Source organism: Kogia breviceps, chromosome 19 (assembly GCF_026419965.1).
Source record: "Kogia breviceps isolate mKogBre1 chromosome 19, mKogBre1 haplotype 1, whole genome shotgun sequence".
Lineage (NCBI taxonomy): Eukaryota > Metazoa > Chordata > Mammalia > Artiodactyla > Physeteridae > Kogia > Kogia breviceps.
In genome coordinates this window covers 25,306,016-25,320,067 of record NC_081328.1, presented here as the reverse complement: position 1 = coordinate 25,320,067, position 14,052 = coordinate 25,306,016, and the positions used below count along the sequence as shown (strand labels likewise).

General features: G+C 44.4%; 1 pseudogene; it reads right to left on the bottom strand.

The window, feature by feature from the left end:
* Positions 1–1,593: 1,593 nt before the first annotated feature.
* LOC131747202 (U6 spliceosomal RNA) lies at positions 1,594–1,691 on the bottom strand (annotated as a pseudogene).
* Positions 1,692–14,052: the final 12,361 nt, after the last annotated feature.

Here is a 14,052-nt window from a genome sequence, read left to right as displayed (position 1 = left end):
TATTCTGAAGAACAGGATTTTTTAATTTTCATGAAGTACAATTTATTTATGTTTCTTTTATGGTTAGTGCCATTTGTGTCTCAAAGAAATTTTTGCTTACCCCAAGATCATAAAGATATTTCCTGTTTTAGAAGCTTTTTCGAGAAGCTTTATTGTTTTAGCTTTCACATTTAGGCCTCTAATGCATTTGAGTTAATTTTTGTGTATAGTGTAAGGTATGAACTGATGGTCATTATTTTCCATATGGATATCCAGTTGTTCCAGAACTATATGTTGAAAAGATTATCTTTTCCCCCTTAAATTACCTTTGAAACTTTGTCAAAATTCAACTGAACCATATGTGTATTGACCTATTTCTAGACTCTCTATTCTGTTGCCATTGATCCTTATGTCAATAACATAGAACGTCTTAAAAGCAGGTAATATAAGTCTTCCAACTTTATTGTTTTTCAGAATTGTTTGATTCTTCTAGGTCAATTGAATTTCCATACAAACTTTAAAATAAGCATGTTGATTTCTACAAAAAAAAACAGCTGAGGTTCTGATTAGAATCTATAGGTCAATGCATTGAATCTATAGATCAATTTGCAGAATTGATATCTTAACAGTATTGAGTCTTCCAATCAATGGACATTGTAAACCTTTAAAATTCCTCTCAGGAATGTTATGTAGTTTTTGGTGTATATGTCTTAGTCCTATTTTGTTAAAATGTTCCCTAAGTATTTAACATTTTTTGGTATTTTTGTGAAAGTTCTTTTAAAATTTTATTTTTCAATTATTCATTGCTAATATATAGAAATGCAATTGATTTTTTTACATTGTCTTTTTATTATGCAAATCCTCCCATTAGGTATAGTAGTGGTTTTATAGATTCCTTTGAATTTTCCATGCATTAAATCATGTTATCTGCAAGTAGTTTTATTCTTCACTATCAATCAATTTTTATATATTTTATTTCTTTTTCTTGACTTGTTACATTGGTTAAGATCCCTGAATCTATGTTGAAGTGTGGTAAGAATCCTTGTGTTGTTATGAATTTTAAGGGAAGGTCTTCAGTCTTTCACCACTAGGTATGATGTCAGCTGTAGATTTTCATAGATACTTTTTATTAGATTGAGCAAGCTTCATGTTATCCCTTGTTTGCTGAGAGTTTTCTTTCTCTTTTTAAAAAAATCATGAATCAGTTTGATTTTGTTATATGCTTTTCTTGAATCTATTGAAATGTTCAGATGGTTGTTCTCCTCTATTCTATTAACGTTGTGAATTACATTGATTGGTTTTTGCATATGAAACTAGCTTTGCATTCCTGGGATAAACCACATTTAGTCATGATGTATTGTTTTTTATGAATTGGCAGATTTAATATGCTAATATTTTGTTTAGGATGTTAATGTCTATATTCATAAGTGATTTGGGCTTGAAATTTTCTTTTCTTATAATGCCTTATGTCAGATTTTTTTTTTGCCATTCAGTTGGTGTCTTTACTCATACATGTTGATTTTTCCCATGGAGAAACTGTTGAAGGGAGAGGAGGGGAGGGCTGCGTGGGGAGTCATGGTTTGTTTTTCCTCCAGCCAATGGAAGAAGTGAGAGAAAAATATGGAACATTTTTAAATCATCCTTGTGCAGGGGCCATACTGATTTGCTCCATATCATTCCAATTTTAGTATATGTGCTGCCAAAACGAGCACTCTTTGTCAGATTTTGATATTAGGGTTATGTTATGCTGGTTTGGAATTGTTTGTTCTTCCTTTGTTCTCTAAAAACATTTGTATACAATTGGAATTTTCTTTTTAAATTTTTTAATAGAATTCACCAGTTAAGCCACATAGGCCTGGAGTTTTCTTTGTGGGAAGGTTTTAAATTACGAATTCAATTTCTTTAACAGATATTGGGTGATTCAGATTTTTCACTTCTTCTCGGTTCACTCTTACAAAGTTTGGTTTTTCAAAGAATTTTTTGATTTCCTGTAAGTCATTGAACTTACTGCTGTAAACTAGAGTCAAAATTGATTGTTCACTTTAAAATATTTTTTAATAGATCTTTATTGGAATATAATTGCTTCACAATACTGTGTTAGTTTCTGTTGCACAACAAACCAAATCAGCCATATTCATACACATGTCCCCATATCCCCTCCCTCTTGAGCCTCCCTCCCACCCTCCCTAACCCACCCCTCTGGTCATCACAAAGCACCCAGCTGATCTCCCTGTGCTATGCTGCTGCTTCCCACTAGCTATCTATTTTACATTTGGTAGTGTATATATGTCGATGCTACTCTCACTTTGCCCCAGCTTACCCCTCCCACCCTGTGTCCTCAAGTCCATTCTCTATTTCTACATCTTTATTTCTGCCCTGCAACTAGGTTCATCAGTACCTTTTTTTTTTTAGTTTCCATATATATGCATTAGAATATGGTATTTGTTTTTCTCTTTCTGACTCACTTCACTCTGTATGACAGACTCTATGTACATCCACCTCACTACAAATAACTCAATTTCGTTTCTTTTTATGACTGAGTAATATTCCATTGTATATATGGGCCACATCTTCTTTATCCATTCATCTGTTGATGGACATTTAAGTTGGTTCCTTGTCCTGGCTATTGTAAGTAGTGCTGTGGTGAACATTGTGCTATATGACTCTTTTTGGTTTTCTCAGGGTATATGCCCAGTAGTGGGATCGCTGGGTCATATGGTAGTTCTATTTTTAGGTTTTGTTTTGTTTTTTTTTTTTTGCGGTACACAGCCCTCTCACTGTTGTGGCCTCTCTCATTGCGGAGCACAGGCTCCAGACGCGCAGGCCCAGCGACCATGGCTCACAGGCCCAGCCACTCCACGGCATGGGGGATTTTCCCGGACCGGAGCACAAATCCGTGTCCCCTGCATCAGCAGGTGGACTCTCAACCACGGTGCCACCAGGGAAGCCCTGTTTTTAGTTTTTTTAAGGAACCTCCATACTGTTTTTCATAGTGGTTGTATCAATTTATATTCCCACCAACAGTGCAGGGAGAGTTCCCTTTTCACCACACCCTTTCCAGCATTTATTGTTTCTAGACTTTTTGATAATGGACATTCTGACTGGCGTGAGTTGATACCTCATTGTAACTTTGATTTGCATTTCTCTAATAATTAGTGATGTTGCGCATCTTTTCATGCACCTCTTGGCCATCTGTATGTCTTCCTTGGTGAAATGTCTATTTAGATCTTCTGCCCATTTTTTAACTGGATTGTTTGTTTTTTTGATATTGAGCTCCATGAGCTGCTTGTATGTTTTGGAGATTAATCCTTTGTCTATTGTTTCATTTGCAAATATTTTCTCCCATTCTGAAGGTTGTCTTTTTGTCTTGTTTATGGTTTCCTTTGCTGTGCAAAAGCTTTTACATTTAATTAAATCCCATTTGTTTATTTTTGTTTTTATTTCCGTTACTCTAGGAGGTGGGTCAAAAAAAGATCTTTCTGTGGTTTATGTTAATTTTATGTGAATTTTACCTCAATAAAAATAAATGAATAAAAATATATTATGGATTTGCTAGTTCCAGCCATGACTCAGTAGCTGTGGTCAGCCTTAACTTCTCCTTATAAATAACTATAAAAGAAAACGAACGATATGAAACAAGTGATTTCAGGCCTTGGGCAAGTGCTGAGCTGCTACCCTGAGAGAAGGGTAGCACAAGAGGCAAACCCCATATTCATCCCAGCTTTCTTGCAGGGAAGGCGGTTTCCAAGTTTCAGAGGATTAGGTGGAACCAAGCATAGAACTGCAGTTGCACTGGGTACAAAAGCAGGGGCCTCATGGAGGAAACCGACCAGAGTTCAGAGCTGCTAAGGTGGTGGGAACTCACAGGGTATGGAGTGGAGAAAACTGCAGAAAAAGACCCCAGAAATCTGCAAAGTGTTCCCTTCAAGGACCTAGACAACTGCTAAGCTGCCTATGCCCGGGTGATCATTCACAAGGTCTGGTAGAAAATAGCTGCTGAGGGGCTGAGAGTTAAACAGAGATTTCAGAGACTTCAGGATACTGGGGCAACCCAGTATTGGAGTTCTGACCCAGCCAGAGTGGAGAAACACAGGGCATTCAATGGAGACCCCAGGAAGACTGTGTTTTAGGGATAAGGACCATGTCCCAGCAGTAAGCACCATGCTGTAGGATTAAGGGCAAAACCAAAATAGACCCACCTTAGCAAAGACTCAAATCAAGCTTCAACAAGGCCAAGGTGACCCATCAAAAATTTAACTGTCTGACAGAATAAAATTCAACACTCTGTAGCAAAAGACTTTTAAAAGCCCAGTCTCCATGCTACATCAATCATAATACCAAGAATGTAATGAAAAATTACTACCCATTTTCCTTTTTCTTATTTATTTATTTATTTATTTATTTATTTTTGGCTGCACTGGGTCTTCTTTGCTGCGTGCAGGCTTCCTCTAGTTGAGGAGAGCAGGGTCTACTCTTCGTTGCGGTGCATGGGCTTCTCATCGCAGTAGCTTCTCTTGTGGGGGAGCACGGGCTCTAGGCACGTGGGCTTCAGTAGTTGTGGCTCGTGGGCTCAGTAGTTGTGGCTTGCAGGCTCCAGAGCGCAGACTCAGTTGTTGTGGTACATGGGCTTAGTTGCTCCACGGCATGTGGGATCTTCCCAGACCAAGGATCGAACCTGTGTCCCCTGCACTGGCAGGTGGATTCTTAACCACTGCGCCACCAGGGAAGTTCACTACCCATTTTTCTACTCCTATAAATTTTCTTGACCTTTGTTCTGAGATATGATTAAGTTACTTAGACACAGTTTGATTCGTTCAGGTTTGTTTTTAAGCTTCGTTAGGTGGACCAAAGCAGCATTTATTCCCAGGCTAATCTTATCCTGCTTTTTCTGATGCAAACCTTTTCTGAGGACACCAACTGAATATTCTATCTAAATTATGTGAATAGTGCTGCTATGATCATGTATGTACATGCATTTGTTTTAGTACCTCTTTGCAATTCTTTTGGGTATATACTGGAAGTGGAATTGCTGGGTCATACGGTAAATCTAATATTTAACTTTTTTGAGGAACTGCCAAATTATTTTCCACAGTGGCTGCACCATTTTACATTCCCATCAGCAATATACAAGTGGTCCAATTTCTCCACATCCTTGCCATCACTTGTTATTTTCCATTAAAAAATCATTATAGCCATCCTAGTGGGTGTGAAATGGTATCTCCTTGTGATTTTGATTTGGGCATCTTTTCATGTGCTTATTGGATATTCTTTTTTTTTTTTTTTTTGTGGTATGCGGGCCTCTCACTGTTGTGGCCTTTCCCATTGCGGAGCATAGGCTCCAGATGCACAGGCTCAGCAGCCATGGCTCACGGGCCCAGCCGCTCCGCGGCATGTGGGATCTTCCCGGACCAGGGCACGAACCCGTGTCCCCTGCATCGGCAGGCGGATTCTCAACCACTGCGCCACCAGGGAAGCCCCTGGATATTCTTTTAGGAAATGTCTATTCAAATCCTTTGCTCAATTTTAAATTATGATGTATTTTAGTGAAAATAATCAATATGGATACTATGATCCCAATTTGGTAAAATAGCAAACATTGTGTGTGTGTGTGTGTGTGTGTTTGTGTATACACAAATACATACTAGAGCATAATGTTTAGATGCACAAACTTTTTAACACTGTCTGGTTGTATCCTACTTCTCTGCCTCTTACCACTTGCATAACCATAGGCAAGTTACCTAATCTCTCTGTGTGTTGGTTTCCTTGTCTCTGAAACGGGGATAATTACCTCTTAGTGCTGATGTCAGGATGAAATGAGAATGCATGTAAAGGGCTTAGAATAGTGCTCATATACTACTACTACTAATAATAATAAATAATGCTTATATAATAATAATAACATCGACAATGATATACAGATATATGTTGGCATATGCATAGAAAAAGGTCTGTTAGGAAAGACAGTCAATTGCTAACCGGGATTTCTGTTGGAGAATAGGATTGGCAGGGGACAGGGCACATTCTCCTTTTATTTTATTTTTTATTTTTTTGGTTTTTTTGTTTGTTTGCAGTACGCGGGCCTCTCAATGTTGTGGCCTCTCCCGTTGCGGAGCACAGGCTCCGGACGCGCAGGCTCAGCGGCCATGGCTCACGGGCCCAGCCGCTCCGCGGCATGTGGGATCTTCCCGGACCGGGGCACGAACCCGTGTCCCCTGCATCGGCAGGCGGACTCTCAACCACTGCGCCACCAGGGAAGCCCACATTCTCCTTTTAATTCATGTAGTTTTATATTGTTTGAATCTGTTGAAACAAGTATATAAAAGAAAATTTTAAAGCTCAGTGATGTAAAAATAAAGGAACTTTCTGCTTTAACACTGAACTTTAACCTTAACCCTCAATCCAGGCTCTTCACAATTGCCAGATGGCCTTATTTTTCTTATGGCATTTCAGAGGCTGCAGTTTGCAGTAGCTTTCCAAGAAAGGGCAGTGAGGTGGCCCCTGTGCAGCCCTCCACAGCATTCCCTCTCCACTCCGCACCTCTGTTCTCCAGCTACTCAGAACTTCCTCTAGTTCACGCATGTCTTTTGCTTTCTCAGGCTTAAGAGACTTTTCACTTTGTTCCCTCTGCCAGGAAATACTGCTTCAGACTCCACCCCTACATGCCTATTATCCTCCTGAGCACGCTTGCTCTGGAAAGCCTCACTTTGTCCTTCTTCCAAGCCGTGTTTTGTGTCCCTCCCTTCCCTTTGCTTGTCTAGTGCTCTGTGGGATGCCAAGTTTACTTCTTGTCACACCATATTGGGAATGATGTGTCTATATCCTCTGAGAGTGAACAGGTAGAACAGGAGCCATGTTGATTTCCACCATGGCTTTGTGATTTTATCCCCAAAGGCTAGCACATGGCCAGAAACATGGGAAGTGCCCGTAACTTTTGTTAAACAACAGAATGAAAGAAGGAGAAACCCAAGTTGCAGCCCTCATCCGTGTACCCTGGCTTATTTAGTATATGACGCCACGCCTCATAAACATAGAGCTTTAAGGATCTAAAGAAAATCCTCTGGAGGAAATTTCCCCAAATGGAAAGCTAAGTAGACTGAAGACCCTTGGCCCTTCACACAATAGAGCTGCCTACAGATTCCAAAAAAACTGATGACTATCTCCCATCCAATTCTCCTGGATATTATTGAAAGATCATTTCTTTCTTTGAAATAACGGAAGATGGGTTTTGTCCTAAGCCTGTGAGTTTCAAAACAGCCACCCCCTCAAGTTCCAGTGGTGGTGCAGCTGTTCCACAAATGAAAATAATTTAAAAAATATTTGTAGCTCCCTGAGAAACAAATAACTCAAAGTTTCCCAAATTTCCCTACAAAAACATTCAGAGGCACTGAGTGTCCAGTATGTGTTTCTTGCACAGGGACATCATAGAGTTGAGAGGCTAACATCGAGTTAGGCTTCCAAGCGTACTTCAGAACAATGGTGTGCAAATGAGGGGTCACATGACTGCATCACCAGAACAGCTGAGTTCCCATGAGGCACTAATAAGGAAGGCACCCGGCCAGGAGAGTACATCCTTCCGTGAGCCAATGTCCAGATCACAGTATTGCTAAACTTGAAAAATTCATCGTGGGTAATTATTGTTAGTATCGGTGTGAGTTACTGTAACCTCTTCTCTTTGGCTTGTGTATTTGATGGTTGTGTGTTTAGGTTGTTGTTACGGTGATGCTGGGGTTGAGTGTGTATTTTACTTGATATTTTAAAGTTCTCATGGAATTTATGAGATTTTTAGTGATAATAAACATGGCTCGTTATTCTGTGTGAACAGGTAATAGAGTTAGAGATGCAGGGGTGAATAGGATACAGGAGAGATCACCTATATAGGATATACGTGAGCCACCAATCATAGCCAACTGGAAGGGATGCTTAACGTGGCCTGTCCCACAGGGTCCAGAGAGGCCACTTGCCCCTCAATCTCAGCTGCCCTGCGGCTCACAACAAATGAGAAGGACCTCTTGCCTTCCCTGAGCCTGCTCATCACTTAACAGCCTTCCAGTGGCTGGGAAGCTGGCGCTGTAGCCTGGCATCCCATGAGGTCCCAGCTCCTAGCTGAGGTTGAAACTGATCTCTCTTAAGATTTCTGGAGCAGCCAAGGATGTGGATCTGGCCTTCACAGAGGGTTTTGTAACCAGGGTGGAAGTAGCCACAGTCAGAGTTACATTTCTGCTTCTTAATAACCAAGACAGACCCGGGAATCAGTGACAGCACTATTAATATTAATCACCACCACTGTCATCACAGCTAACATTTGAGTGTTTATTATGTGCCAGACACTCTGTGAAATACTTGAGATGGAACATTTTATTTGATCTTCCCAAGAATCCTATGGGTTTTACCCTCATTTTACAAATGAGGAACCTGGGGCTGAGAAGCTAAGTAACTTGCTCAAGGTCACCTAAGTTGTTAGTGGAGGAGGTAAGATACAAACACAGGCAGGTTTGGGGGCAGTGGTGGTGGACCCACACTATGGTCACCTACAATGAGTCATGTCCTTGCATTATCCTGTCCCCCTGAGTTTGGGCAGAACCTGTGACTTGCTTCCAATGCATAGAAAAATGCAAGGGTGATGGATGTCACTCCCAAGATTATGCTATTTATCCAGTAATACATGACTCTGTCTTAGCCAACTGGAGCAAGATTCATTCTCCTGATGGCCTCACAGAACAAGCACCCTGCTATGAAGTGCTTGTGGAGAGGACCACGTGGCAGGGAACTTTGGGTGGCCTCTGGGACTTCAGGGCAACCTCCAGTTGACAGCCAGTAAGAGGCTGGGGCCCTCGCTCATACAGCTACAAGGAAATGAATTCTGCCAACAAGCTGCATGAGGTGGGGAGCAAATTATTTCCTAGTTGAGCCTCCAGATGAGAACGCGGCTTGGTAGGGACACCTGATAGCAGCCTTGTGAGACCCTGGGCAGACCCAGGTAAGCCATGCCTGACTCCTGACCCACAGGCACTGTGACATAATAGTGTATTATTATTATTTTTGTTCTTTTTTTGCGGTACGCGGGCCTCTCGCTGTCGTGGCCTCTCCCGTTGCGGAGCACAGGCTCCGGATGCGCAGGCTCAGCGGCCATGGCTCACGGGCCCAGCCGCTCGGCGGCACGTGGGATCTTCCCGGACCGGGACATGAACTCGTGTGTCCTGCATCGGCAGGCAGACTCTCAACCACTGCGCCACCAGGGAAGACCCAATAGTGTATTATTTTAAGGCATTAAGTTCGTGATGATTTGTCACGTGGCACAGAAAACTCATCTGCAGCCCATGCACTCAACCAGCCCACCCACATTTGCAGCAGGTCCCTAGGCTCAGGTGTAAGGACCCCCTGCAGAGTTGCTTTCCAGGGTGTTCCTGCCTAAGTTCTTGGAAAAGGGCCAGAGCAAGGGAATCCTGAGCTTCTTCTTTTTTTTTTTTTGCGGTACGCGGGCCTCTCACTGTTGTGGTCTCTCCCGTTGCGGAGCACAGGCTCCGGACGCGCAGGCCTAGCAGACATGGCTCACGGGCTTAGTTGCTCCGCGGCATGTGGGATCTTCCCGGACCAGGGCACGAACCCGTGTCTCCTGCATCGGCAGGCGGATTCTCAACCACTGCGCCACCAGGGAAGCCCCTGAGCTTCTTTTTGATGGAAGGCTGAGAAGTGGGGCCCCCAGAAACAATGACCTCCTTATCTGATAGAAGGGTCAGCAAGAAGCGCATGGAGCCCTCTGGCCTTCTGACATTTCTAGGAAAGTGGAGACTTTGGGTTGGGATTGAGGCAGAACATCCAAGGGTTGGTCCTAGCAGAAATGTGCTCCTGTGACATTGTACAGTGGGAAGCAGTCTGAGATTTGAACCTAGATATATCTAATGATGGTGTTTAGTTCAGTCAGTGCTGGGCTTCCAGGCACGTTTCACCTTTACTTTCACTGCTGGAATTTCAAGTATGGCTCACAGGCCACATGCACTTGGAGTGGTGCCACATCTGCTAGACACTTTCAGTTTCTCTGCTCCAGCGAGCATGGCCCTAAAAAGTTAACACTGCAGGACAGGGCTGCCTGCATAATTCTTCCAAAGATAAAGTACAACCCTCTGTACGGGGACTAATCAAACTGGAAGTTTCCTCTTCCTGTCTGACCAGTGTGTGCCCGGCCAGGCCTGTGCAGACACGCCTTAACAAGGGCTGCTGTGTGAGGATGGAACAGGGTGTCTCCAGGCTCCAACCCGACTACTGGGGACACTGGACCCCTTCCCTGGTCCCCGTGGGAACTGAGGGCCACGCAAGAGACGCCCAAGACAGGTCTGCCCTCGGGCTGAGCTGGCACCGTCCTGGTAGCCATGGGGTCACCTTTACTTATCATACTTTCCAGAGAAGGAGATGGAACAGCCACAGCCTGAGCACAGAGATGCAGGCCTGGGCTGGTGTCTGGAAGTCAGCCTGCCCAGCCTGGGGGTGGCCATGGGGATTCTCCGCAAGCTGCCTCAAGAAGTAAGAACAGCTCTGAGTCATCTCTTTGTAGGAGCCACAGGACACTGGGGCCCTGCTCTGACGTGCACACTGAAGGGACAAAAGACTTGCCTGTTCAAAAATGTCCCCTGTGTGGGGGACACCTGGACAGGGCCGTCTCCCTGCTGTGCCCTGTCCAGTCTATCTGCATTCCTGAGGCAGGACGTGAGGCTCTAGCTTTTGAGAGAAGTGGAAGAGGACTTTCTCCCCGGGACTGGGTAGGAGGCCAGAGAGCAGAGCCTGGGGGGGGCAGGGCGGGGGCGGGGAGCATCCCCCCCTCAGGCCTCCCTCAGAGACGGGGAGGATTCCTACACCACTCTTCACACATGACCCCTCAGAGGCCAGACCCAAGCTGCAGCTGTGGGCTGGGTTCCTGGGCCCTCCTGGGAAGGTCGATCAGAACAACAGAATACATGCAAGTGAAATAGAGGCAGGCATCAACTTTAGCCAAAATTAATAAGGATATTGAGGAAGACACAGGAAGCTGAAAACAAAAGGTATGTGCAGATGCGCAAAAGTCCAGCGTATCGCTCAGATCCCCATCTGTGAAAAACACTTGAGAAAGACTCTGACAAAGCAACACATGAATCCACGAGAGACCCCGGGAAGGACAGAGACGAAGTGACCCCCGAATCTTGACAGTTTTAACAACAAAGGTGCGATCTCACTCCAGCTGCTGGCCCCTTCTGAGCGCTGAGGCTCACTTCCGCGTTCTCTTCAGTGTGGACCTGTTTGGCATCTAGGTCCATCTGTGTGCTTTCATTGCTTTCATTTTATGTTGTTGTTGTTTTTTTTTTTTGACGTTGCTGTTTCCTCTCTTTCTGTTCCCTGACCAACAGGTTGAGTCAAGTTCCCATTCATTCGGTTTCCCACTCGCTCAGCTAAGGAATTCTCCTGCCCTCTCCTAAATGCAGCTGAATATGAGGGCCCACCCTTTCCTTTCATTCCTAAAAGAACACACGTTTCTCTCCTATTATTTGAAAATAACATGCCAACTAAGGATGATAGGACAGAAATATAGAAAGTGTGGGTCCCCAGTGACTGGGGACCTTCGTTGTTAACCCCAGACAGTCTATTTGGGGGCTTATTTTACAAGAGAGAGGAACAGCTTCCCTATCTGCCTCTGGTATTTGGGATTTTCTGTTACATGCAGCAGTGATAGATTATACTGTTTTGTCTGTCCCTGTGGGAGAATTACATAGTCCCACTTTACTGAGGACAGGCTTGGCCATATGACTGGATTTGACCAATGAAAACCTAGCAGAAGAGACCTCTGCCACTTCAAGAGAAGCTTTGAGAACCACTGTGTTATGCCACCATTTTCTCTTTTCCGTTGCCATGAGCCCAGCAATGCCCTGCATAGGAGATGCTCTAACAGTCCAGGTCTCAAGGTGAAGGACACATGGAACAGAGCTGTAGCCACTTCACCATGGACCACTTGTGTGAGCAGAAACTGAATCTTGCAAACCCCTGAGTTTTTGAAGTTATTTCTGAACACATAACCCAGTCTATTCAGACTGATATAATCGTCAAACGTAATCCTAGCTGCTGGTGTTTGTGTCTGAAATAGGTTTTACTTAACAGTGCATCACGCCATCTAATATTTAATCAACACCCTGGACTTATAATTAACTTCATTTTCCTAGAAAGTGATGAGGACATAGATTAGGTCATCTTCCCAGAACCGCACAGCCAGTAGGGGGAGCAGAGCCAGATTTCAAACTCAGGACTGAATCCCTTCCTCATTCGACTGCAAGTAGCTGCCACATGAGACAGTTCCAGCCTCCCTGGCACCGCGACCGAAGTGCGCAAGGGACTGGGCTCCTGCGTGGGGTTTTCTCATTTAATTTCATTTTTAGCTGGAGCGGCACATAGTACTAGGTTTCTGACTGTTACCTTTGGAGTCTGACGTGTCACAAAATAAGTATCCTCCAGCCCCCTAACTTCCTTCCCATGCTTTAGCAAAAAAGGAAGAAAAAGGTAACTGTCAATGCCCAGCTCCTGCTGCCAAACTGGGCATAAAAGTTAATGTTCAGTTTAAATGCTCCATACTTTCTGAATTAGAGGCCTGAATAATCCGTTTCCTGAATGCAGGGGGAGGTTATCCTCAGTCTCACCTTTGTGCAGGAATTCTAGGCTTCTTGCGAGATTCAGACCTCAGAGCTGTGTACTTAGCAGAACAGGGTCCCCGTTATCCGGGAACCCAGGGCACACTGACTGTCTGCTTCACACTTCAGAGTCTGGCAGAACGGCCACCTTCTCCAGGAAACCCAGGCAGTCCCAGCTGGCTCCCTGGGAGAGAGCAAAACTTTTTCAAGGGCCCCTTTGACGAGGGGAAAAAAAATCCTCCTAAAACCTTACACTGGCATAAACCTAAACATTCAAGGGCCCCTCACAAATTTTTACACAGGACTTCAGCAGGGGAAGGGAGGAGGTGGGAAACAAAGGCAGAAGAGAGAAGAAAGGAACTCCTTGAACTTGATACTGGATGTGAACAAGAAAATTGTACAAGTTGATGGTGGGAGGAAGAGGTGAGGCGAAGCAGGGAAAATCACTGAAAGTCCCATAGACCAGATGGTTCGTTTTTATCTTGACAGTTTCCCTACCTGAGCTTCTCCATAAATGGATTTCTAGATCTCCAGGCTATAATCTGGGGACTAGTTAATGAAAAAAAGTTGATTTGGGCCAAAGCACACTCAAAATCTCTGCTTGGGACTTCCCTGGTGGCGCAGTGGTTAATAATCTGCCTGCCAATGCAGGGGACATGGGTCTGAGCCCTGGTCTGGGAAGATCCCACATGCCGCGGAGCAACTAAGCCCCTGTGCCACAACTACTGAGCCTGTGCTCTTATCGCTGGCGAGCCGCAACTAGTGAGCCCACGTGCCACAACTACTGAGGATGCACTCTAGAGCAGCGATCCGCAACTACTGAGCCCACGTGCCACAACGACTGAAGCCCACGTGCCTAGAGCCCGTGCTCCACAACAAAGACAAGCCACCGCAATGAGAAGCCTGTGCACCGCAATGAAGAGTAGCCCCCGCTGTCTGCAACTAGAGGAAGCCCGTGCGCAACAACAAAGACCCAACGCAGCCAAAAATAAATAATAAAATAAAAATAAATAAATTTTAAAAATAAATAAAGCTCTGCTTCTCAAAAGCTGATTTATTGCCTCCTGCTCCTCGTGGAACTTCCCTTTAAAAGAGGGATGGTGTGGTTTTCTGATAAAGGCTCTTCTCCACCTCCATGCCCATTCTGAGGTGTACAAGTTAGGGACCACCATCCCCTAGCCTGGGCAAAGCTGGCATCAGGAATAGGGGAAAAACTTGGTGGGCTGGAAAGCGTAAAATAAGAGCGTGCCAAAACAGCTGCCAAAACACTCACAGGTGGTGAGTCTGTTGGGGTGTCTGGGTTGCTATCTGCCTGGTAGAGAAGGCAATGTTGCTACCTCACCCATGGGAGTGCCTCTCTGTAGGCTGGATGGGGCTTCATATCTTCGTTTGGACTTGGATCAAGATTTCTGAGCTGGCTTGAAAAGTC